The sequence below is a fragment of the Aedes albopictus genome, chromosome 1 (assembly GCF_035046485.1).
Source record: "Aedes albopictus strain Foshan chromosome 1, AalbF5, whole genome shotgun sequence".
Lineage (NCBI taxonomy): Eukaryota > Metazoa > Arthropoda > Insecta > Diptera > Culicidae > Aedes > Aedes albopictus.
Window position 1 is genome coordinate 54449902 of NC_085136.1, and position 23152 is coordinate 54473053.

The 23152-nt window shown below is 39.2% G+C and overlaps 2 protein-coding genes across 4 annotated transcripts in view; one reads left to right on the plus strand and one right to left on the minus strand.

Annotated features, from left to right (window-relative positions):
- The window catches only part of LOC115256758 (uncharacterized), a 398127-nt gene that overhangs the window by 367922 nt on the left and 7053 nt on the right, over positions 1 to 23152 (plus strand). The window lies entirely within an intron of this gene.
- Positions 1 to 23152, minus strand: part of LOC115256689 (ankyrin-3) — a 97225-nt gene that overhangs the window by 24821 nt on the left and 49252 nt on the right. Inside the window, exon 1 of one of the 3 annotated variants that reach the window (XM_029855598.2) lies at positions 3470 to 4925. The exons of the other annotated variants lie outside the window; for them this stretch is intronic. The gene's annotated coding sequence lies outside the window, so the exon portion shown is untranslated. Of the gene's footprint in view, positions 1 to 3469; positions 4926 to 23152 lie in introns of those variants that run through there. 3 annotated transcript variants of the gene reach the window in all.

Here is a 23152-nt window from a genome sequence, read left to right on the forward strand (position 1 = left end):
CCTACTCATACTAAACGATTGGATTTTTCGATCGTTTAGTATGAGTAGGTGGTACTAGCGCTCTCACGCCGCAAATATGCGATTTAGGATATGGCGTCCTTGGTGATAATTGTAGGAAAGATACTTATCTACAAGTTTGCCGAACATCTCATTTCAATATTATGTTTGTGAACTGAGTTATGGATAAATGAGTCAAATAATTGCCAGGTGATCGAAAACATCCTCGCATTGTCAACAACAAATTAAACAGAATTTCCATTTAAATTGAAGAGGCATTGAATGTTCTTTTTCGAATAATATTTAATTGATAACAAACTGATGAGACAGTAGTGCGAATTCAAGTGCTAATCAGTTTATATCAGATTACCGATTTTTTACCGTGTACACCCTCTCTGAGGCATACCCCTATGAACGGAAGTGTGAATTCCTTATTACACCAACGAACCTAACCTCAAAATGACTGACAATTCACAGGTCATTTTGACAGTTGTAACATGAACATGAAAAGGACGGCAACAAGATCGATTAAGTAGAATACATGATCCGTCTTTTTCATGCATGTGTGTGGTCTGTCAAAATGACCTCAGAAGTGTCAAACATCTTCATGGCTAGCTTTGTTGGTGTAATGAAGAATTCCGCAACAGCTACCACTCGATAGAACTTGCGATGAAAACAGAACAATGCATAGGCATTCGGGTGCCTGAAACTTTTGCCAGTCTTGGTATGGTGGTATGAACTACCAACCAAGCCGATCTATTTAAAAGCACAGGTCGTACGGCAGAAGTTTCATGCATTCGATGTATTCGTTCCATATATGTAAGGCCTAATTGCCTAATTTCACCTTCTATAAATTTTCAAACTTGTTCGCAACCTAGCGAATACTATCATATCTATCATTTCATCATCCACTTTGATGTCTACTCCCTTACTCTCTGAGTAGAAAAAGAACGATAAAGCCATAAAATGATAAAGTTATAAATAGAATACGGTCGATAAATTAGAGTGTTGGTAACTGGAGGAATATCCAAAGAAATACCTGGAGGAATCCACAAATTCCCGCAGAAGCTTCTGAATCCCGGGAAACATCTCCCACAGGAATCCCGGAAGAATTTCCAAAAAAATCCTTGGAGGGATGCCTGAAAGTATTCCAGGAGGAATCCGTAAACGAATCGATGAACTATGCAACTCTGAAGCAATCCCTGAAGCCCTGCAAGAATTCCGTAAAAATCCCGAAAGAATCCCCAGAGTTATTTCCAAAGTAATTACTGAATCATGATTTCCCAAAGGAAATCCCTAAGAGGAATCCTCGAAGGAATTCCTGATAAGAAATCTATGGGAACATTAGCGAATATACATAAGGAAATCTTTTATGAATTCATTGTAGGATTTCTTATAGAATTTTACAAGGAATTCCTGAACGAATTCCTCACGGAATCAGTTGAAGAATACATAAAGGAATCCAGGGAAAAAAATCGAAAGAAATTAGGGATACCCTGAAAGAATTCTTTTAGCCTAGTTTTGATTGGTTTGTTCTTACTTCGCCCTTTTGACACCATTCAACAGTTGGGTGATTCCAATTTAAATACTTGGGGTTTGAAGACTCCAGCTTTTACTAAAGTTTCGTCGGCAATATCCAAAAACATGCAAACAATATAAAGTATATGTTTGGTTCCAGAAAAGCTTGGAATTAAGGATAAATCTAATGTAGTTAACGTACAACGTTCAGTCACGTTGATTTCAGAATCTAAGAGACGCAAAGGTCGTATGCCTTGACGGTTTCTTCTTTCCATGAAAAGAACAATAGATGTTTTACTCAAAAATTATCGAGAGGCCATATTGGCGACACCAACCCTCACCTACATGAAGAGCACTTTGCTTCACGGTGCTGATGCACATTCCAACGAACAATTTGGTCGTCGCAAAACCGGTAAAACCATAAGAAGGAAATCACTTTTACAAAGTTACCTCAATTGCGTTACCAGCTACGAAATTGGTTTCTTTAGCAGCGCTGAGCCAATTATGCCATATTATGAATCTGCACGCAAAACTGAGACGAAATTCAAATTTCCATAATTTTAGTGTCAGGGAACCTGTTTAAAAATCAATAGGAAATCTGTATGGGAGCGATTGGATGAATCACCCCTCGTCGGATTTTGCCCAGCTGTCAAAAGGTGATATCGAAAAATCTCTTAGGAGTTTATTTTAGGTATCAAAATGAAGTTCTACAAATCTGAAAAAAAAGTCATAGTGGTTCAGAAAAAAAAGGTGCTTTTCCGTATAAATTTTAAAAATTGAAGAAATTTGTAGATTAGTAAACTTCTAACAATTATCACCAAGGATGCCCATATTAACTCCTATACATATATTCCCATATATTCGGCGTGAGAGCGCTAGTATCACCTACTTATACAAAACGATCGAAAAATCCGAATTGGAGAGACATGGCTTGATTTCCTACCAGAACTTTGCCTATGAACTACAGGCTTTATGTCGGAAGTTATATAAATTTCATTGTACAAACAAAACCTGAAACATTACGACAGATCGAAAAAAAAATAATGTGCGATTGTGCGATCTTAAAATTACTGTAGACGACTGTTGAAAAAAAGGAAAATAATATTAAGATTCGAACAAGATCTGAACTCAGATCCATTGAGTGGAAGTAGCACGCCCGAGTACTCTCTCGGCTACCACAGCTGGTTGAGAACGAGAGAGCAGGGATGCCAGGTGAAATTTTCAAATATCTTCACAAGGCACGTTAAAATGTCTTCACATGTCTTCACACCCCATATTGTGGCTTTAGAATAAAATACTGTTAGAGTCAAAATTTATGCCATGTTCTCACTTAGGTTTATATGAAGGAATATACCGTGAGGTCATCCAGCAATAATGCATGCTTCTCTCCAGAAATTCCATGGCAATTTTTATAAGGATTTCCCGAAATTTCCCCAACAAGTTCCCCGGATTTATTTTCACGGGTTCCACAAAAAAATCTCGGAATTTCTCAAGGAATTCCTTCGGAAATTCCCCCAGGAAGTCCTCACGAATACCTTCAGAAGATCCCTGGGAATTCATCGTGGAGTTTCTCGGGAATTCGTCAATTAGTCAAATTAGTCAAGAAATCATAATACCCACGCTGTTTGCATGATATAACTGCAGAAACGGAGAATTGATCATCTCACCATAAATCCATCTCACTACTTTCAATGTAGTTACTGCCGCTGCAGAAAAATCTAGAAAATGAAGAAGACATAGACACATTATGTTGTCTCACTGGGAATGTTACTCTTCATTTCAGTACAATCTGACTCTAAATGTGTGATGCTAATGAAACGTTAACCACAACTGAGTAATGGCTACCTTCTTTTTCACTTAAGTTCTCACATTTATTTGCATCAAAAACCAAAAATTATTTTCACTGGCGTAGGCTGATTGATACGTATTTGTAATACTGGAATATTTATCTCACCGATAAACTTAATAGTGCCCAAATCACAATCGACTTAATCCACCAATCTGTTTTGTGTTCTGCCACGCACCAAACGACCGTACCTCGCAAAAGTTTTCACAGATCTGATACAATCACGCGTCGCGCCAAACATGGTTGCCGCATATATTTGGTTATAAATTAGGCGCCGTCCACAAATTACCTAACGCTCTAGGGGGAGGGGGGTTGGAGTACGGCTGAGCGTTACGGCCCATACAAAAAATTTAAGGTTTTCATACAAAATAGCGTTACGGAGAGGGGAGGGGGGGGGGGGGTAAAAAATGTCGATTTTAGCGTTACGTAATAAATGGATGCTGCCTTATACGCTTAAATATGTTTTTTGATTTTGTAAATTGAAATTTCTCAAAATATAGAAATCTAGTATTGAAAGCGAGGTTACGTTTTGTAAAATCCCATTTCCTACTTTAGTGATTAACTGCTCTAGATGTTTTGCTTGCAATGATATAGGGTGACAATGGGTATTATCGGCAGGTTTGTTCTCTTCGTCATGGGGGGTTTTTGTCAGCAAAATGGCGTGAAACTTGACCATATAACTCAGCATAGTTGGGAAGGATTTGAGACCAACTCTGAGTTCAATAGGTTTCAAAAAACCCACAAAGACGAAGAGAACAAAACGGCCGAGAATAGGTAATTTCCCCTATATATTTTATTAAAACAAATATTATCTCTCTCTTTATCTCCCACAAATGTATTTTTAAATTCAATTTCTTAACACCGAAAACTTTTAGAGTTTATTCAAGGCAAATGAAAAACTTGAGGAATTTCGTAGTATTGGGTAATTTCAAAATGTTGTTCCAATGAACTTTGTGCGATTAGTTGTCAGTTGTATTATTCCTAGAAATTAAATCTTTCGTAACCAATACAAACTACAGGTGAACAACAGTAACAAAAATCTCCCCTCAGTAGTTATGGAAATTTGGTGGCCATTCCGAGTTTTGGTTCATGTTGTCTAAACCTGTTTTTTCTCCATCGAGCGCATAGGCAAAGAGTGGTGCGAATGGGCAGGAAAACAGAGGCTTCTTTTTATACCTCTAAATTTAACAAAGATGACGACATCATTAAGAGATAATGTATATATATCTCCGTATAGTGTGTAGGTATCTCCTGTTCTGTTATAACCCAGTGCATTTCATAAGCTTGACGTAAGCCTGACATCAGTCTTACGGTCAGTCTTACAGAGCTTGACATCAGACTGATGTAAGACTGACGGTCAGTCTGATGTCAAACGATTCTGCACCGTTTGCGTCAAGCTGTCGGGCTTCGAATATACGAGCTGGAGCTCGACGAATCAGACTGACGTAAGCCTGATGTCAAGCTAAAACGTCGAGCCCTGTCAAGCTCGTTTTTACGGGGTTTCTTCTTCTTTTTTGTATTGATTTTGTGATTTCAGCACCAACATTTCAAAAGCACGTAACTGTTTTTTTTTGTAAACAAGAGCGTGATTACTCTTGTTTACAAAAACGGTTACGAGCTTTTGAAATGTTGGTGCTCGGTGATTAAAAATGCAAGTCTCGAGAGAAGAGTTGGTAATTTAAGAAATTTGTTCCCGGCCATTTTTATAAACAAGTCCCCGGAGTTCCTCGGGAATTCTTCCAGAAGTTCCTCGGGCATTCTTCCAGGAAATCCCCGAGAATTGTTTCAAAAGTTCCACGAAAATTCTTCCACAAATTCTTTGGGAGTGCTTCCAGAAGTTCCACGTGAATTCTTCCAGAAGTTCCTCGGAAATACTTCACGAAATACCTCGGGAATTCTTCCAGCAGTTCCTAGGTAATTCTTCCACAAGTTCATCGAGAATTCTTCTAGAAGTTCCTCGGGAATTATTCCAGAAGTTCCTCGGGAATTCTTCCATAAGTTCTTTGGGAATTTTTCCAGATGTTTCTCGGGAATTCTTCTAGAGGTTCCTCGGGAATTCTTCCAGATGTCCCTCGAGAATTCTTCCAGAAGTTACTCGGGAATTCTTCCAGGAGTTCATCGGGAATTGTTTCAAAAGTTCCTCGAAAATTCTTCATGAGTTCCTCGAGAGTTCTTCCAGAAGTTCCTCAGGAATTCTTCTAGAAGTTCCTCGGTAATTCTTCCAGAAATTCCTATGTAATTCTTCCAGAAGTTCCTCGAGAATTCTTCCAGAAGTTCCTCAGGAATTTTTCCAGAAATTCCTAAGTAATTCTTCTAGAAATGCCTTGAGAACTCTTCCAGAAGTTCCTCGGGTGTTCTTCCAGAAGTTCCTCGTGAATCCTTCCAGAAGTTCCTCGGGAATTCTTCCAGTAATTCCTAAGTCATTCTTCCAGAAGTTCTTCATCAATTCTTCCAGAATTTCCTCGGGAATTTTTCCAGAGGTTTCTCGGGAATTCTCGCAGGGGGTTCTTTCAGAAGTTCCTAGAGAATTCTTCAAAAGTTCCTCGGGAATTCAGTCAAAGTTTCCCCGGGAATATTTGCAGGATTTCCTCGGGTATTTTAAAAGTTCTTCGGGAATTCTTTCAGAAGTTCCTCGGGATTCCTCCAGGAGTTACCCAGGACCTTCTGCAAGAGCTTATTGGGTATTCCTCCAGAAGTTCCTCGGGAATTCTTCCAGAAGTTCCTTTAGAAATCTTTCACACATTCCTCGTAATTCTCCCAGGAGTTCCTCGCGAATTCTTCCAGAAGTTAAACTGGAATTTTTCCAGAAGTTCCTCGGGAATTCTTCCACTTATTCCTAAGTTATTTCTCTAGAAGTTCCGCGTGAATTCTTCCAGAAGTTCATCGGGAATAATTTCCAGAAGTTCCTCGGAAATACTTCCAGAAACTCCTTGAGAATTTTTCCAGAAGTTCCTCGGGAATTCTTCTAGAAGTTCCTAAGTAATTCTTCCAAAAACCCTAAGTAGTTCTTCCAGAAGTTCCTCCGGAATTCTTCCATAAGTTCTTTGGGAATTTTTCCAGATGTTTCTCGGGAATTCTTCTAGAAGTTCCTCGAGAATTCTTACAGAAGTCCCTCGAAAATTCTTCCAGAAGTTCCTCGGGAATTATTTCAAAAGTTCCTCGAAAATTATTCATGAGTTCCTCGAGAGTTCTTCCAGAAGTTCTTCAGGAATTCTTCCAGAAGTTCCTCGGTAATTCTTCCAGAAATTCTTATGTAATTCTTCCACAAGTTCCTCTTGAATTCTTCCAGAAGTTCCTCGGGACTTTTTCCCAGAAATTCCTCGAGAATTCTTTCACAAGTTCCTAAGGCAGCATCCATTTATTACGTAACGCTAAAATCGACATTTTTTGACCCCCCCTCCCCCCTCCGTAACGCTTTTTTGTATGAAAACCCTAAAATTTGTGTATGGGCCGTAACGCTCGACCAGACTCCCTCCCTCCCCCTAGAGCGTTACGTAATTTGTGGACGGCGCCTAAGTAATTATTCCAGAACTTCCTCGTGAATTCTTTTAAAAGTTCCTCGGGAATTCTTCACGAAGCTCCTCGAGAATTTTTCCAGAATTTCCTCAGGAACTTTTCCAGGCGTTCCTTAGGAATTTTTCTAGAGGTTCTTCGGGATTTCTTCCAGAAGTCCTTCGGAAATTCTTCCAGAAGTTCCTCGGGAAATCTTACACGAGTTCGTTGGGAATTATTTCAAAAGTTCCTCGGAAATGCTTCATGAGTTCCTCGAGTTCTTCCAGAAGTTCCTAAGGAATTCTTCCAGAAGTTCCTCGGTAATTCTTCCAGAAGTTCCTCGTGAATTCTTCCAGAAGTTGCTCGTGAATTCTTCCAGAAGTTCCTCGGGACTTTTTCCCAGAAGTTCCTCGGAAATTTTCCCAAAAATTCCTCGGGAATTCTTCCACAAGTTCCTTAGGGGCTGTCCATAAACCACGTGGTCATTTTTTTGGGACTTTTCAACACCCCCCCCCTCCCCCCCTTCCGGGTGGTCATTTGTCCATACAAAATTTTTAATTTGTCCATACAAAATGGTCATTGGCCGAAACCCCCCCCCCCCCCATGACCACGTGGTTTATGGACAGCCCCTTAGTAATAATTCCAGAAGTTCCTCGAGAATTCTTTTAGAAGTTCCTTGAGAATTCTTCAAGAAATTCCTCGAGAATTTTTCCAGAAGTTCCTCAGGAATTTTTCCAGGCGTTCCTTGGAAATTCTTCTGAAAGTTCTTCGGGATTTCTTCCAGAAGTCTCTCGGAAATTCTTCCAGAAGTTCCTCGAGAAAACTTTCAGGAGCTCGTCCGTAATTATTTCAAAAGTTCCTCGGAAATTCTTCATGAGTTCCTCGAGAGTTCTTCCAGAAGTTCCTCAGGAATTCTTCCAGAAGTTCCTCGGTAATTCTTCCAGAAATTCCTATGTCATTCTTCCACAAATTGCTCGTGAATTCTTGCATAAGTTCCTCGGAAATTTTCTCAGAAATTCCTCGGGAATTCTTCCACAAGTTCCTAAGTAATTATTCCAGAAGTTCCTCGTGAATTCTTTTACAAGTTCTTCGGGAATTCTTCAAGAAGTTCCTCGAGAATTTTTCCGGAAATTCCTCAGGAATTTTCCCAGAAGTTCCTTAGGAATTCTTCTAGAAGTTCTTCGGGATTTCTTCCAGAAGTCCCTCGGAAATTCTTTCAGAAGTTCCTCGGAAATTCTTCCAGAAGTTCCTTTGGAATTCTTTCACACATTCCTCGGGAATTCTTCCAGAAATTTCTCGGGAATTCTTCCAGAAGATCCTCGAGAGTTCTTTCAGAAGTTCCTCGGGAATTCTTCCAAAAGTTCCTCGGGAGTTCTTCCAGAAGTTCCTAGGGAATTATTACGAAAGTTCCTCGGAAATTCTTCATGAGTTCCTCGAGAATTCTTCCAGAAGTTCCTCGGGAATTCTTCCAGAAGTTCTTCGGGAATTCTTCTAGAAATTCATCTGGAATTTTTCTAGAAGTTTCTCGGGAATTCTGCCAGAGTTCCTCGAAAATTCCTACTGAAGTTTCTCATGAATTTTATCAAAAGTTCCTTGGAAATTCACCCGTAAGTTCCTCGGGAATTCTTCCAGAAGTGCCTCGGGAATTTTTTCAGATGTTCCTATTAGTGCAACTGCTGGGAGATTTTCCGAGCTACTTCTGGAGGAATTCCAGAGAAACGCCGGAAGAAACTGATGGGAGAATTGTCGGGCAACTTCTGGAGGTAATCCCGAGGTACTCGTGGAGGATTTCTCGAGGAACTCCTATGGGAATTGCCGAGGTACTCCTGGAGGATTTTTTGAGGAATTCCGTAAAGAATTTCCGAAAAACACCGGGAAGATTTCTCGAAGAACTCCGGGAAGAATTCTCGAGGATCTTCTGGGAGAATTCGAGAAATATTTACTCAATCCTCGGGAAGTTCCTTCAGGAATTCCTCCAGGAGTCCATTCATGAATTCTTCCAGGAATCCCATCAGGGATTTCTTCAGGACTTCATTCAGGGATTCTAACAGTAGTTCCGTCAGAAATTTTATGGGGATTATAATCAGTGATTTCTCACTGAGTTCCATGAGAGATTTTTCCAAAAGTTCATGTAGATTTTAGTAGCAGTTGCAAGATACCTTTTTAAAATTCCCTTGGGGATTTTTCTAGAAGTTTCTTCTAGTGTTCCATTAGGAGATCCTACAGGGATTTCTACAAGAGTTCCTCCTGGAATTAAAGAATCTTCTAAATTTTTAATCAGGGATCGCTCCCGAAGTTCCTTCAGTTTGTCTCCTGGAATTCCTTAAAGATTTTTCCAGGATTTCATTCAGGGATGCTTTTGGAGAATCCTCTTTCAAAAGTTTCTTCAGGAATTTCGTTTAGGTACTTCGTCAAAGTTTATCCGACAACAGGTGTTTCTCCACGAGTTTCTTAAGTTTTTTTTTTCTCAGGGATTCCTCTAGGACTTTTATCAAGGATTCACCCAGAAGTTCTTTCAGGGATACTTTCAGAGGAACTTACGAGATTTTTCTAGTAGTTTCTTCAGGGATTCCTTTAGGAATTGCTCTGTAAGGTCCTCCAGGAGTTCTTTAAGAGATTCCTCTAGGAGTTCCTTCAAATATTCCTCTAGTATTATAATTTGGAGGTGTTCCTTCAAGAATTCGTATAAATTTATAATTATTGATTTCTCAAGGAGTCTATTAAGGAATCTCAGCAGGAGTTTCTTCAGAGATTGTTCCACGAGTTCATTCAGGGATTTCTCCAGAAGTTCTTTTAGGTATTCTTGCTGGGGTATCTTTAAGAATTCCCCCAAAACTTTTTTTTTTTTTGTGATTTCTGCAGAAGTTCTTTCATGGGTAACCCGCGAAGTTCTTTCGGGAATTCCTGTAGGATTTTAATCGAAAACTTCTTTCAGGGAGCGATTATTCTAGAGGTCACTTCAGAGATATATACCTCCAAGTGATTTACCAAGGATTCTTGTGAGAGTTCCTACAGGGATTTTTTTAGAATTCATTCAGAGATTCCTTCAGGTGTTTCTTCAGTGATTCCTTGCAGGGAGTACTCTGCGGATTTCTAAAAGGATTTCTCTTAGAAGTCCCTTCAGGGATTTCTCTAAGATTATTATCAGTGATTTCTCCAGGAGTACAGTGACGAATCACATCACCAGGAGTTTTTACATAGCTTCACCTAGAAGTTCCTTCAAGGATTAGGACCGTAGTTGCTTCAATGCTCCTTCCAGAGAATATTTCTGAGATTCGTTTAGGATTTAAACCAGACGTTTCTGATTTGTTCCAGGAAACATGTATTTTCCCGAGATTCCCGAATTCTAAAAATTATAAAAAATATTCTTGAATATTTATCTATATATATAAAAATGAGTTTGAAGTTCCTTTGAGGCAACAAAACTCAAGAACGGATGAACCGATCGACATGACTCTTGCACGGTTCGGTTCGTATTCGTGGTGGCTGTGTTTATATGTACAAAAAGCTACGAAAATCATTTAAAAAAGCATGAAAATAGTGAAAATACTGATTTTCTTATGAGCCGGAAAGAAATTCAGCGTGATCGAAATTAAATCAATCTAGAGTGCGTTGCTACGATGACCTCAACAGTTGTCAAACCGCCACAGCTTGGCAAGACAACGTTTGCCGGGACAGCTAGTCTATATATATATATAAATGAATTTGAATTTCCTTTGAGGCAACAAAACTCACGAACGGCTGAACCGATCAGGATGACTCTGGTACGGTTCGATTCGTATTTATGGTGGCTGTGTTTATAAGCAATAAAAGTTACGAAAATCAACTGAAAAACTAAGAAATTTGATAAAAACCTGTTTTTTATGAACTGGGAAGAAAATCGGCACGATCAAAATGAAACCAATCTAGAGTGCGGTGCTATTTTTCTCAACTGTTGTCAAACCACCACAAGACGGCAAGACAAAGTTTGCCGGGCCAGCTAGTAATATATCCAGCTTTTTACGCTGGCGTTCCATAAAATTTGAATCACCCCTCTCTGACAATTCTTGCCGACACTATAATTTTATTATGGTTGGATCGAAGCAAGCTCGTCAGTGTTGAAAATTTGGTTGTTGATGGTGAAACGTCAAGCGTTTTAATTCTGGTTGTCAGAAAATTAAAATTTAGTAGCAATAACTTTCATATTTTCTATTTAATCCTAAGATAATTTAATTTTAGGTTGTTACTGCCGAACATGCAAACACCGTGTGATATCAACTAATTGAACCAATGGACCAATATAAAAAATTCAGCTCAAATCTTACTGTAATACGTGTCAACTATTGGAAAAAAGTAGAAAGATGTGACTTTTGTTAATGGAGTGCAAAAGTTTTTTTTTTACTTCACCAGGCCTAAAAGTGGACAAGCTGTGAAATCCAGACAGCGATGTTAGTTGTTAGATTATGTTGATGAATGCATGACAAGCATGACTGGCTCTCATTGAACTGTACCTAGCCCTGAATATGTCTAGATTTGGGCCTAGTATGAGTGTCATCCGATCAGAACCCTTTCACGGCCCCGCTGACTGCACTACCCATAACATTGAAACTAAATCATGATTACATTAGTTGACAAAACGACAAAATTATGTGTAGAAGAGATTACAACTCAGGCAACTCTTTTCAACGATGCACAACATTCCACAATAACTTCAATTTGCCCCTATTCCCCTGAGGGCAAGAAACTGTCGAAGCCGTCATTTCTGCAGTATTATATCTCCATTATATATCCATAACAAAAAGCAAAGTAAAGAACAAAAACGTTTAATGGTCTTTTAAATAATTTCAGGATAGAGATGTCGAGTGTAATTGATATACAAACAACATACGACGGGTCTTAGGGCATAATTCATCTTTCAATTTTCCCTAAGGAGACTAAAACTTTTGTTTTGTTGAGTGGACGAATGAATCACATTATAAAGGTAATTTTATTTTGCGCTGGGTTTTTAAGAAAAGGCCAAATTGCGGTCCACTTTCTGTCCGGCCGTAAAAAGCTTCCAAATAAACAAATTATGCGCACTGTACAGAAAGTAGGTATACTTTCAAATGTGAACGATCATTTTTTTTAAATAATCACAGCTGCCAATAAAAGCGTTGATCTTTCCATTCGAGTGCCTAAAATTAGAAGAAAGTTGTTAAAATGGGAAATTTGTGAAAATTATAATTCAAAACGGTTAGCCGTAAACCTAGCTGTAAACTGCTGTAAACAATTGTGAAAATTTTTGACAGTTGAATCAACAACCTACATTTTGGCCTACTCAGATCTTACTATAAAATCTGTCGGCAACATATGTCAAAATCGATTCACCCTGAATATGCCTATGGATGTTCTCTATAATTTATTAAAGTCAGTTTCACGAAAGTTATTTAAATAATTCTTGAAAATAATAAGGAATAACCAGACATTCCAAGTCATCTCAGAAATATTCTTCGATATATAGAAATTATTCTGTATCATTTATAGAAGTCAGTAGCTTTACGAAATATATTTAAATAATTCCTGAAAATCCCTGAGGATTACCAAAAATTTCAACTCATCTGGGATGTATTCTAAAAGCTATAGAACAGTTTCTCAATCATTCATAGATGCGTTATTCGCATCTTCACGGAAAATATTTAAAAAAAATCAAACGCCCTGAATCTCACATTAGCAGAAATTCCCAGCAATCTGAGGTGCACTCTACGAATAATAGAAAATACTTTGAATCATTTATAGAAATCAGTATCTTCACGAAAGATATTTGCATAATTCCTGAACATTCCTAAGGATAAAAAAAATCTCGTCATCTGGGATGTATTCTCAATCTCAATCAACTTCTTTAAAGTCAGTAGCTTCACGAAACATATTTAAATAATTCCTGAAAATCCCTAAGGATTATCATAAATTACCAGTCATCTGGGATGTATTCTGAAAGCTATAGAAAATATTCTCAATCATTTAAAAAAATCTGACATGCCCTAATTACTAGCAGAAATTCCCTGTCAAGTTCCCAGTAATCTGAGGTACATCCTACGAATTATAGAAAATATAAATTTAAAAAATGTTTTGTTTCCGTGGATTTGCAACATGATGGCGGAAGTGAACGCCAAAGCAGAAAAACTTATTTTACTACAAATAGTTCTTCACGATCAGAGGCCGTATAACCTAAGCAGTGAGTATTTAGCAAGACCATGGGTGACTGATGCGATTTCCGGTCAGCCCAGGATCTTATCGATATGAAAATGTTCTTGACCTCCTTGGGCATAGAGTATCATTGTACCTGCCACAAGACATACGAATGCAAAATAGTCATAGGAAAAGAAAACTCTTAGTTAATAATTCGATATCAAATTTTGAAAACGACGTATAATCAATGGTGTAGCATTGATTATACGTCGTTTTCAAAATTTGTTACTGAATTGTCCTAGTTGTGCTAATAGATCACTTAATTCCGAAGAAGATTCTCAAGTTGGCATGTCACGCCAGTGAGAAGAATTTCTACGGAATGTATGTTGAAAAAGTTATTCTGTTAATTGTATCCATTCCGATAGATCCCTCAAAAAACATTATCCCGACGAAATCTGTTAATAAATTAGCCGATTGTTGCGCCGACGCTTATGAGAGCAGCACAGGGATCAATCAATTAATTTCTTAGGATTTACTAATGAGTTTCGATGAAAACCGGTGAAGTTGATGGATTAGTCGGTTGAACAAACTAAATTGAACTACAACAACATATTGTCGTCACCGTTTAAAACCGAAGTTTCCCCACACGCGACAATCGATTTTTCTACAAATACATACGTGAAACCTTACGCCGGACGGTAGAGCTCCCATAAGCGTCTGTGCAACAATTGACCGAATTATCGATCGACTTAATCAGGATTATGTATAATGAGGTATATGATGACTTAGGCTATTATAGGCAAGTTTGTTCTCTTCGTCATGGGGGGTTTTGTCAGCCAAATTGTCTGAAACTTTGTTGTATAATTCAGCTTGATTGGGAAAGAGTTATGACCCACTTTGAGTTCAACAGGTTAACAAAAACCATGATGAAGAGAACAAAACTGTAGATAATACATAAGTTCCCTTATATCAGAGATTAACCAGCACTGGGCAGAGATCTTCCTTAAAACATAGATAAATAAACCAGAAACTCAAATTTTGCAATCTTTGAGTCCAAAAGATGAGGTCCCCATAGTGAATAGGGGCATGGACCGCTAATCCGAACACGACGGGTTTGATTTCCGTAATTGTAAATTTTCTCGACCTCCAGATTGCTATTATTGTGCTTGCCTAACAATACACAAATTCATGCAATGGTAAATAAAGGAAGCCCGTCGATTGAGAACATGTCGAAGTGCTCTAAGGGGCGATTTCTTCATCTTGGCTTAAGCGTTAAGCCAGGCTTAACTATATGGGTAAGCCTGGCTTACCGGTTAAACCGAGGTGAAGAAATCGGCCCTAAGCACACTAAGTTAAAGAGAGGCAGGTGGAAACGTAAAGTCACACTATCCAAGTAGCACTTAAGGAACCTTTTCAGCACCTGCGTCAGCTCCACGAGGTCACTTCCTAGCGAGATGGTGTACTGGAACCATGAAACCATGTAGTATTGGGTGGCCTTTTTGGCAATGTGCTCCATAGGAAAGTTCCAGCATCGGCATCGTCGTGTGGATGGAAACCTTAATGTGGTCCACAACAAGTTCAGAAACCCGCGGGACTCGTTCGACTCCGGATTCACAAACATCAACTGGAACTGCTGGCACATATAATAACCCGGTGGGCCGGATAGCGGTTGGCACCCACCACCAGGCAAACGTTGGACATCAACTGCTCCGAATAAAGCTTTGCAATTTTCAGTAGGACCGCCTTGGAGTTATTCATCTGTGAAATAAATAAATGTGTTGGAATATTACGGTGGTGGCATACTGTATGTGATGGGTTGCACAATGTTGACCAGGGTCGAGCTTTGCTTGCTATTTGGTGCACCGATATTGGACCTGGACGCGGTACCGTTGGCGTCGCCGGATTGACCCTGCTCAGCCGTTGACACTGCTGCCGCCGCCCTCATTTTCGCAAACGACGATGTTTTGCCAAGCGACATTTGGTGACGAAAATTATTCCGCAGCCGAATAAGCTGCCCAAGTCCAAAGGATCACCGGTGGAAGTGCGATGATGCAGTAACGGGCCAGGCGGTTCGGTACGATCATTGGTCCGCCTTTTCCACAATCTGCTGAACGTGATCGATTAAGATAAAATAGTTAAAAACATATAAAACAGGATTAAAACTGTTCCTCTGTCAAACACACTACAAAATAGTTACTAACCATTAATTTCAGGATGCCACCGATCAAGCAGCATTCAGTTGTATCGGCAAAATCGGTGAAAAATGTCACAGTCCACACTCGGCATCGGACCGGAATGATGGGAAACACGTCGGGAGAACGGAACAATCCCGAAATGACCGGACACTTGGCACTTTGCGCACGTAAACATGACACGACGACGGACAAACACGCATCACACACGCGACGACGATCTTTGTTTTTTTTTGTGATGTCATCAGACGACTGACCTAAGCGCGCCGCCAGTTCGAATTTAGAAGGGATGAGATGAATAGAAAGAGAGAATAAATGTTGAAGTTACTTCAACATTCATTCTCTCTTTCGCTCACGTGACTGAAAGGCAAATATCGAAATTTTCGAGCTTGACGGGCTTGATTTTTTTAGACCAGTCGCATTGAGGGAAGTGAAGCGATGAAGATAATAAGGTCTGCTGCTTTCGGGCTGTTCGGGTTCGTTTAGAAGTTGATCATCAATGTTCTGCATGAGCAGAATTTGTCATGAGTTGACTAATTGGCACGTGTCGGATGAGGAGTCTCCATTTGACTTCACTTTGCGTATTCGGGCATCCCTGCTCAACAAACTAGCGAACCTGTACTAATTGATTGCGACCACATTTTATGGATAACTCGCTTCCATTGCTACTCCAAGAGAGTTTCATTGTGGTTTTATTACTACAACGCCCTCCGTTATGGTATACCATAGCTATTGCTTTGAAAGAAGCTTGTCCTGCTGCGGTCTGTGTGGACCACAAGAGGTATTCCTGAATGGAACTCTGATCTGTTCAAGTTCAAAATATCTTCGGATAAACCAGTCATTTGTATAGCTACAAATCTCTAGCTTCTGCCTCGAGGATCGCAGTTATAGAATCGGGCACTAAAAAGCTCTGCCCACTTCAAATCTCCAGGAGAAAATGTGATTTTGTTATGTGGTTTTGTCCTATGTTTCTCCAAGACTAAAATATTAACGCGCACTGAAACGGCAAAAACTAGCAATAGCCAATATCTCACAGAAAAAAATATATAAAAACATTCAAAGCACAGACAAACAGACGTAACACCACAGAGAACAGACGAACATGCTCGAACAAAATTGCTTGAAAATCTTGTGTAAAGAAAAAAACAAGCTCAGTAGCGACATCGACGGTGACTTTCCCACTCAAAAACTAGTTTCGACACCATGATGGCGCATTCTGAAGAAATATTTCACTAGCGCACCTTTAACTTTTCCTACTCAGATTCTGAGCTGTATTTGCTTAAATAACAAGATGTTTATGATTATTTCACTAATTCAGCAACAAAATTTGAGCAACCCATTGATAATTAGTTTCATTATTTTCAATAAGAAACAAGTTGAACAAGAATTCAATTAATGTTTTCCAAGTAAAACCAACACATTCTCTTGGTGGAACTATACTAGGGTGCACACTTGGTGACACTAGCGCCAAAAGGTAAAACAACGGCAAATTTGTACCCCGATTCGAAATTTGACAGCGCCGCGTAATGGCCACATTCCCAGTTATTTCAAAACAACCGTTGCAATGCTTTACACAACTGCACTACATGAGCTTGGACGTCTGTTCTCTGTGGTAACACTTGCGAAATTTCCATCGACCACGCTTTTAACGATAATTTTAAATTTTCATAGTTGTGGCTTTCACAACCAGAGGCGCGCGCATCGTTTTCCTATGCGTTTGACGTTTCACACTAGCGCCTTCTGTTGACGATATTGCACAACACAGTGATTCGTGCAACTTTTCCACCAGGTGATGGTAGTGTGAACTGGGCGATGGATTTCCATGAAAATCGTTCAAGATGTTACGTCTGTTTGTCTGTGTTCAAAGTCTTTAATAACAGAGAGATGTTTCTTCTTTTTATCATCTGCACAAAAAACTATTGGAAAATATCCATTGAATTTCCAGTTATTCAACAAAAACCTGAATTTTTATTGCTTCACCCATACAAAGTGTTAGGTGATTTTGATCAAGTTTATTGCTAATTTCTAATTTTTAATTGAGCGATAATATAGCTGCCGTTTCTCCAAAGTGATTTGAGTATTTCAAACATGTTTTGAACTCTAGTAGCTTTCTATTGGGCATTTTCATGGCGTGAAATTACTCCATAGTTTAATCCCGAAAGGGTGCGTGCGTTGTATAAAGAAGGAATGAGTTCCAGATTTATCTGGTTACCTCGTTCTTTCTGAAATGCTTGAAACGCATTGTCGATTATAACACTTTGATGTTCGTCTGGCTAACATGTCTATTCATGTGAACTCACATGCCTCCCAATTTGGGATGTCCACAGTGACTCTTTTAGGGTAAAAGGGTATAATACGCCCCACCGGGGCAAAACGCCCCCTTCATTTTCTAGCGATTCAAGCGCTTTTTGCATGCGTGATCGATTGGAAATCTTAAATATTGATGAATAATTGACAGCAAGCTGGTTCGTTAGTTGATTGGTACAGAAAAGCAATAAAAATACCAAAAAGTATGAAATCGAGGCTTTTGGCGTAATATTTTACCTCTTGTAAGCTGACTTCATTGTAAAAGAAGCTAGTTCCGTTCGCTTGTGTTATTTTGCAACTTTTATGCACTTTAACGCTTGTTAAAAGGCCCTCCTAGGATAAGCACGTGGTGGAATTATCCCCTGGTACAGTTTTATCACGGGTCCGGACGTTTTTCTTTCGATGGGGCGTATTGCCCCGTTTGTTTTGATAAGGTAAACTTTGGAACGTTTTCGGAAAACGTTTCAAAGCTTCCATAGCCGCCCCACTAAAGGCAAAGCTCTCATGCAACACCTCACTGACTTTAGAAACAACGATTTACAGTGGACAATTGATGGAATAAGGCGCCAATTTTAGATATATTGCCATCTCTGCTTAAGGGGGGCATATTACACCTGTTTACCCTGCTGTTTACCCTACACAAAGTTGTGTACGTTTTCAAGAAAACACTCGCTCAAACGTAGTTTTTCCTTGGGTGACTTATTGAGTATTGAGGATGCTTTCGATGACGTGCTTTTCAATGTCATATTGAATGTCACATGACGTCACAAGCTACCTCCAATGAGTTATAGGCTCTCTTTACGCTTATGCGTTTTACAGTGTCCTTTTCAGGGCACTGATTAAACCAGGCCCCTGGCATCAATGAAATATATCGTAGCCAACATCTAACTGCCTTATACCACAGAGAACAGACGAACATACTCGAACAAAATTGCTTGAAAATCTTGTGTAAAGAAAAAACAAGCTCAGTAGCGACATTGACGGTGACTTTCCCACTCAAAAATTTGTTTCGACACCATGATGGCGCTTTATGAAGAAATATTTCACTAGCGCACCTTTAAATTTTGCTACTTAGATTCTGAGCTGTTTTTGCTTAAATAACAAGATGTGTATGATTATTTTACTGACCCAGCAACAAAATTTGAACAACCCATTGATAATTAGTTTCATTATTTTCAATAAGAAACAAGTTGAACAAGAATTCAATTAATGTTTTCCAAGTAAAACTAACACATTCTCTTGGTGGAACTATACTAGGGTGCACACTTGGTGACACTAGCGCCAAAAAGTAAAACAACGGCAAATTTGTACCACGATTCGAAATTTGACAGCGCCGCGTAATGGCCACATTCCCAGTTATTTCAAAACAACCGTTGCAATGCGTTACACAACTGCACTACATGAGCTTGGACGTCTGTTCTCTGTGCTTATACCACAGAGAACAGACGAACATGCTCGAACAAAATTGATTGAAAATCTTGTGTAAAGAAAAATCAAGTGCAGTAGCGACATCGACGGTGACTTTCCCACCTAAAAGCTCCTTCCGACACCATGATGGCGCTAAATTAAGAAATATTTCACTGGCGCACCTTTAAATATTCCTACTCAGAGATTATGCTGTATTAGCTCAAATAACAACATGTGTATGATTATTTCACTAAGTTAGCAACAAAATTTGAGCAAACCATTGAAAATTTATTTCACTACTTTCAATTAGAAATGAGTTGAACAACAATATAATTATTATTTCCCTAGTAAATTCACACATTCGCTGGGTGGAATTATATTGGGGTGCACACTTGGCGACACTGGCGCCAAAAGATAAAACATCGGAGAAATTGCACCGCGATTCGAAATGTGACAGCGCCGCGTAATGGCCACATTGCCAGTTATTTCAAAACAGCCGTTGCAATTCTTTACACAACTGCACTTCATGAGCTTAGACGTCTGTTCTCTGTGCTTATACTCATATTCGTGCAAATTGAAACGAGCGTGTAATCAACAAACGCAGCTTTTGTTTGACGTTGTGAGCCACACAAGAAATCACATTCACAATGCGTGTTTGTTGGGTTGCTTTATTCAACTAATCGCATGCTCCTCTTACCGTACATTAATATTAAAGCGAGTTTGAAGTGTTTTGTGATCATAACAGGTGGAAAAAATGATTCCAAAAACTGATCAACAAACCGAAATAAACGTTAAACAAAAAAATGTTGATGTTGTCGCATTTGACAGTGGGCGCTATTTCAGGCCAAACATTTCAATAGGTCCTATCTGCATTTGAGAGGCTCTCTTTGTTCACTTTCTCTTTCAAGTATTGCAATGTAATGGTACACTTTTCAAATATTTCTACAGTACAAACCAAAAGACGATTGTTTTGACCATCGTTCAATGCAAGGAGATAATCATAAAACAAATAAACAGCTGAAATATTAACGAAAGAGAGGGAAACCAAAGAGAGCCTCTCTTCTGCAGATAGGACCTTTAGACATGTTTGGCCTGATTTATTAGCGCCCAGGACATCCTGTCTATCATGATTCCAATGCATTGATATAGGCCGTGTCAGGGGCCTGGATTAAACCCTTTGTGGTATTGGCTATGAGCTCTCGTTGCGCTTATGCGTTCATTCCCTCTTCTAGGGCACCCCTTCCTATTCCATCACCTTTCCCTTTCCTAATCCCATTCCATCCCTTGTCCCATTCTCCCTCAGGTAAATGATGAAATTGGCTTATATGTATGGCGATGGCACAAATGTCCCAAATAGAGGATAACGTGCCTCTGGAGCCGGCTTTCTGATACCTGATACCTGATACACAGAGAACAGACGTCTATCTTTGCTTTCTGCCTTGTGTAAAACTTTGTAACGGTCATATCAGAGTATGTGGTTATGCTCCCGTTGCGTGGCGCTAGCGTCCCATCACTTACATTGTCGTGTTGTCATTTTTGTTTCCTGTGTTCGCCGTTTTTGGCCGTTTGGCGCTCGTGTCGTTCTGTGGGCTAGTGTATTTTAACGATGAACACTGCCATCGTGGGGTCAAATCGACTTTATATGTGGGGCAGTCTCCGTTGGTGGCGTTGAGGTTCACTTAAATCCTTTACACACGATTTCGACGTATTTTTGTTCGAGCTTAAATGTCTGTTCTCTGTGCCTGATATACGTTTTATTGAAACAAATATAATCTCTCTATATTTCCCACAAATGTATTTTTAAATTCAATTTCTTAACACCGAAGACTTTTAGAGTTTCTCAAGGTCAATCAAAAACTTGTGGAATTTCGTAATATTGAGTAATTTCAAAATGTTGTTCCAATGAACTTTGTGCGATTACTTTTCAGTTGTATTATCCCTAGAAATTAAATCTTTCGCAACCAATACAAACTACAGGTGAACAACAGTAACAAAAATCCCCCCTCATTAGTTATGGAAATTGGTTGACCATTTCGAGTTTTGGTTCACATTGTCTAAACCTGTTTTTGCTCCTTCGACCGCATACGCAAAGAGTGGTACAAATGGGCAGGAAAACAGAGGCTTATTTTTATACCTCTGGATTTAACAAAGTTGACGACATCATTAAGAGATAGTGCCCATACAAACAGACGTAACACTTCGAACATTTTTCCACAGACAAACAGACGTAACACTTCGAACATTTTTCGATTCAAATCATAGTCACGGAAACATATTCGCCCAATGCTAAAATGACTAAGTTTGGCCGACCATCAACTAGGTGGCGGTAGTGAGCAAACGTCAAACTCGAACAAAAACGATGTGAGCGCCACAGGTGGGTAGTTGGCCAACTATCAAATTTTGAAAAAGATCGTTAAATCGAAGTACGATGGGAATTATCAGAGTGTTACGTCTGTTTGTCTGTGATTTTTCGATTCAAATCATATTCACGGAAACTATTCGCCCAATGCTAAAGGGACAGAGTTTGGCCACAGACAAACAGACGTAACACTCTGATAATTCCCATCGTACTTCGATTTAACGATCTTTTTCAAAATTTTGTAGTTGGCCAACTACCACAGAGAACAGACGAACATGCTCGAACAAAATTGCTTGAAAATCTTGTGTAAAGAAAAAACAAGCTCAGTAGCGACATCGACGGTGACTTTCCCACTCAAAAACTAGTTTCGACACCATGATGGCGCATTCTGAAGAAATATTTCACTAGCGCACCTTTAAATTTTCCTACTCGGATTCTGAGCTGTATTTGCTTAAATAACGAGATGTTTATGATTATTACACTAATCCAGCAACAAAATTTGAGCAACCCATTGATAATAAGTTTCATTATTTTCAATAAGAAACAAGTTGAACAAGAATTCAATTAATGTTTTCCAAGTAAAACCAAAACATTCTCTTGGTGGAACTATACTGGGGTGCACACTTGGTGGCACTAGCGCCAAAAGGTAAAACAACGGCAAATTTGTACCCCGATTCGAAATTTGACAGCGCCGCGTAATGGCCACATTCCCAGCTATTTCAAAACAATCGTTGCAATGCGTTACAAAACTGCACTACATGAGCTTGGACGTCTGTTCTCTGTGCAACTACCCACCTGTGGCGCTCACATCGTTTTTGTTCGAGTTTGACGTTTGCTCACTACCGCCACCTAGTTGATGGTCGGCCAAACTTAGTCATTTTAGCATTGGGCGAATATGTTTCCGTGACTATGATTTGAATCGAAAAATGTTCGAAGTGTTACGTCTGTTTGTCTGTGGTTTGGCCATCCATCAACTAGGTGGCGGTAGTGGATAAACGTCAAACTCGAACAAAAACGATGCGAGCGCCACGAGTGACCAGTTGGCCAACTATTATTGTTTTTAAAAAGATTGTTAAATCAGTGTACGATGGGAAAAATCAAAGAGTTACGTCTGTTTGTTTGTGGATGGTGTATATCTCCGTATACACTGAGCAAAATCTTGTAGTAGAAGCAACTACGTGTTCGTTCTTATTTTTACCACAGGGAACAGACGAACACACGGTCAGAAAATTCACTCATTTTGGAGCTAAAGTGGGACAACTCAAAATTGAGTAAATTTTTCTTCCAGCGATAGCGCTGGCTCAAGTGCGAAAATCTCATCAGTTTAAGTCGTATAATATTCTTGCGGATGTGAAGAATATTATACGGCCTAAATTGGTTGGATTTTTACACTTGGGCCAGCGCTATCGCTGGAAATGCAATTTACTCATTTTTTGAGCTGTTCCAGTTTAGCTCAGTTTTGTGTGAATCTTACTCATTTTAGAGTAACATTTTCTTAGCGTGCATACTCGAACAAAATTGCTTGAAAATCTTGTGTAAAGAAAAAGCAAACTCAGTAGCGACATTGACGGTGACTTTCCCACTCAAAAACTTGTTTCGACACCATGATGGCGCTTTCTGAAGAAATATTTCACTAGCGCACCTTTAAATTTTGCTACTTAGATTCTGAGCTGTTTTTGCTTAAATAACAAGATGTGTATGATTATTTTACTGACCCAGCAACAAAATTTGAACAACCCATTGATAATTAGTTTCATTATTTTCAATAAGAAACAAGTTGAACAAGAATTCAATTAATGTTTTCCAAGTAAAACTAACACATTCTCTTGGTGGAACTATACTAGGGTGCACACTTGGTGACACTAGCGCCAAAAAGTAAAACAACGGCAA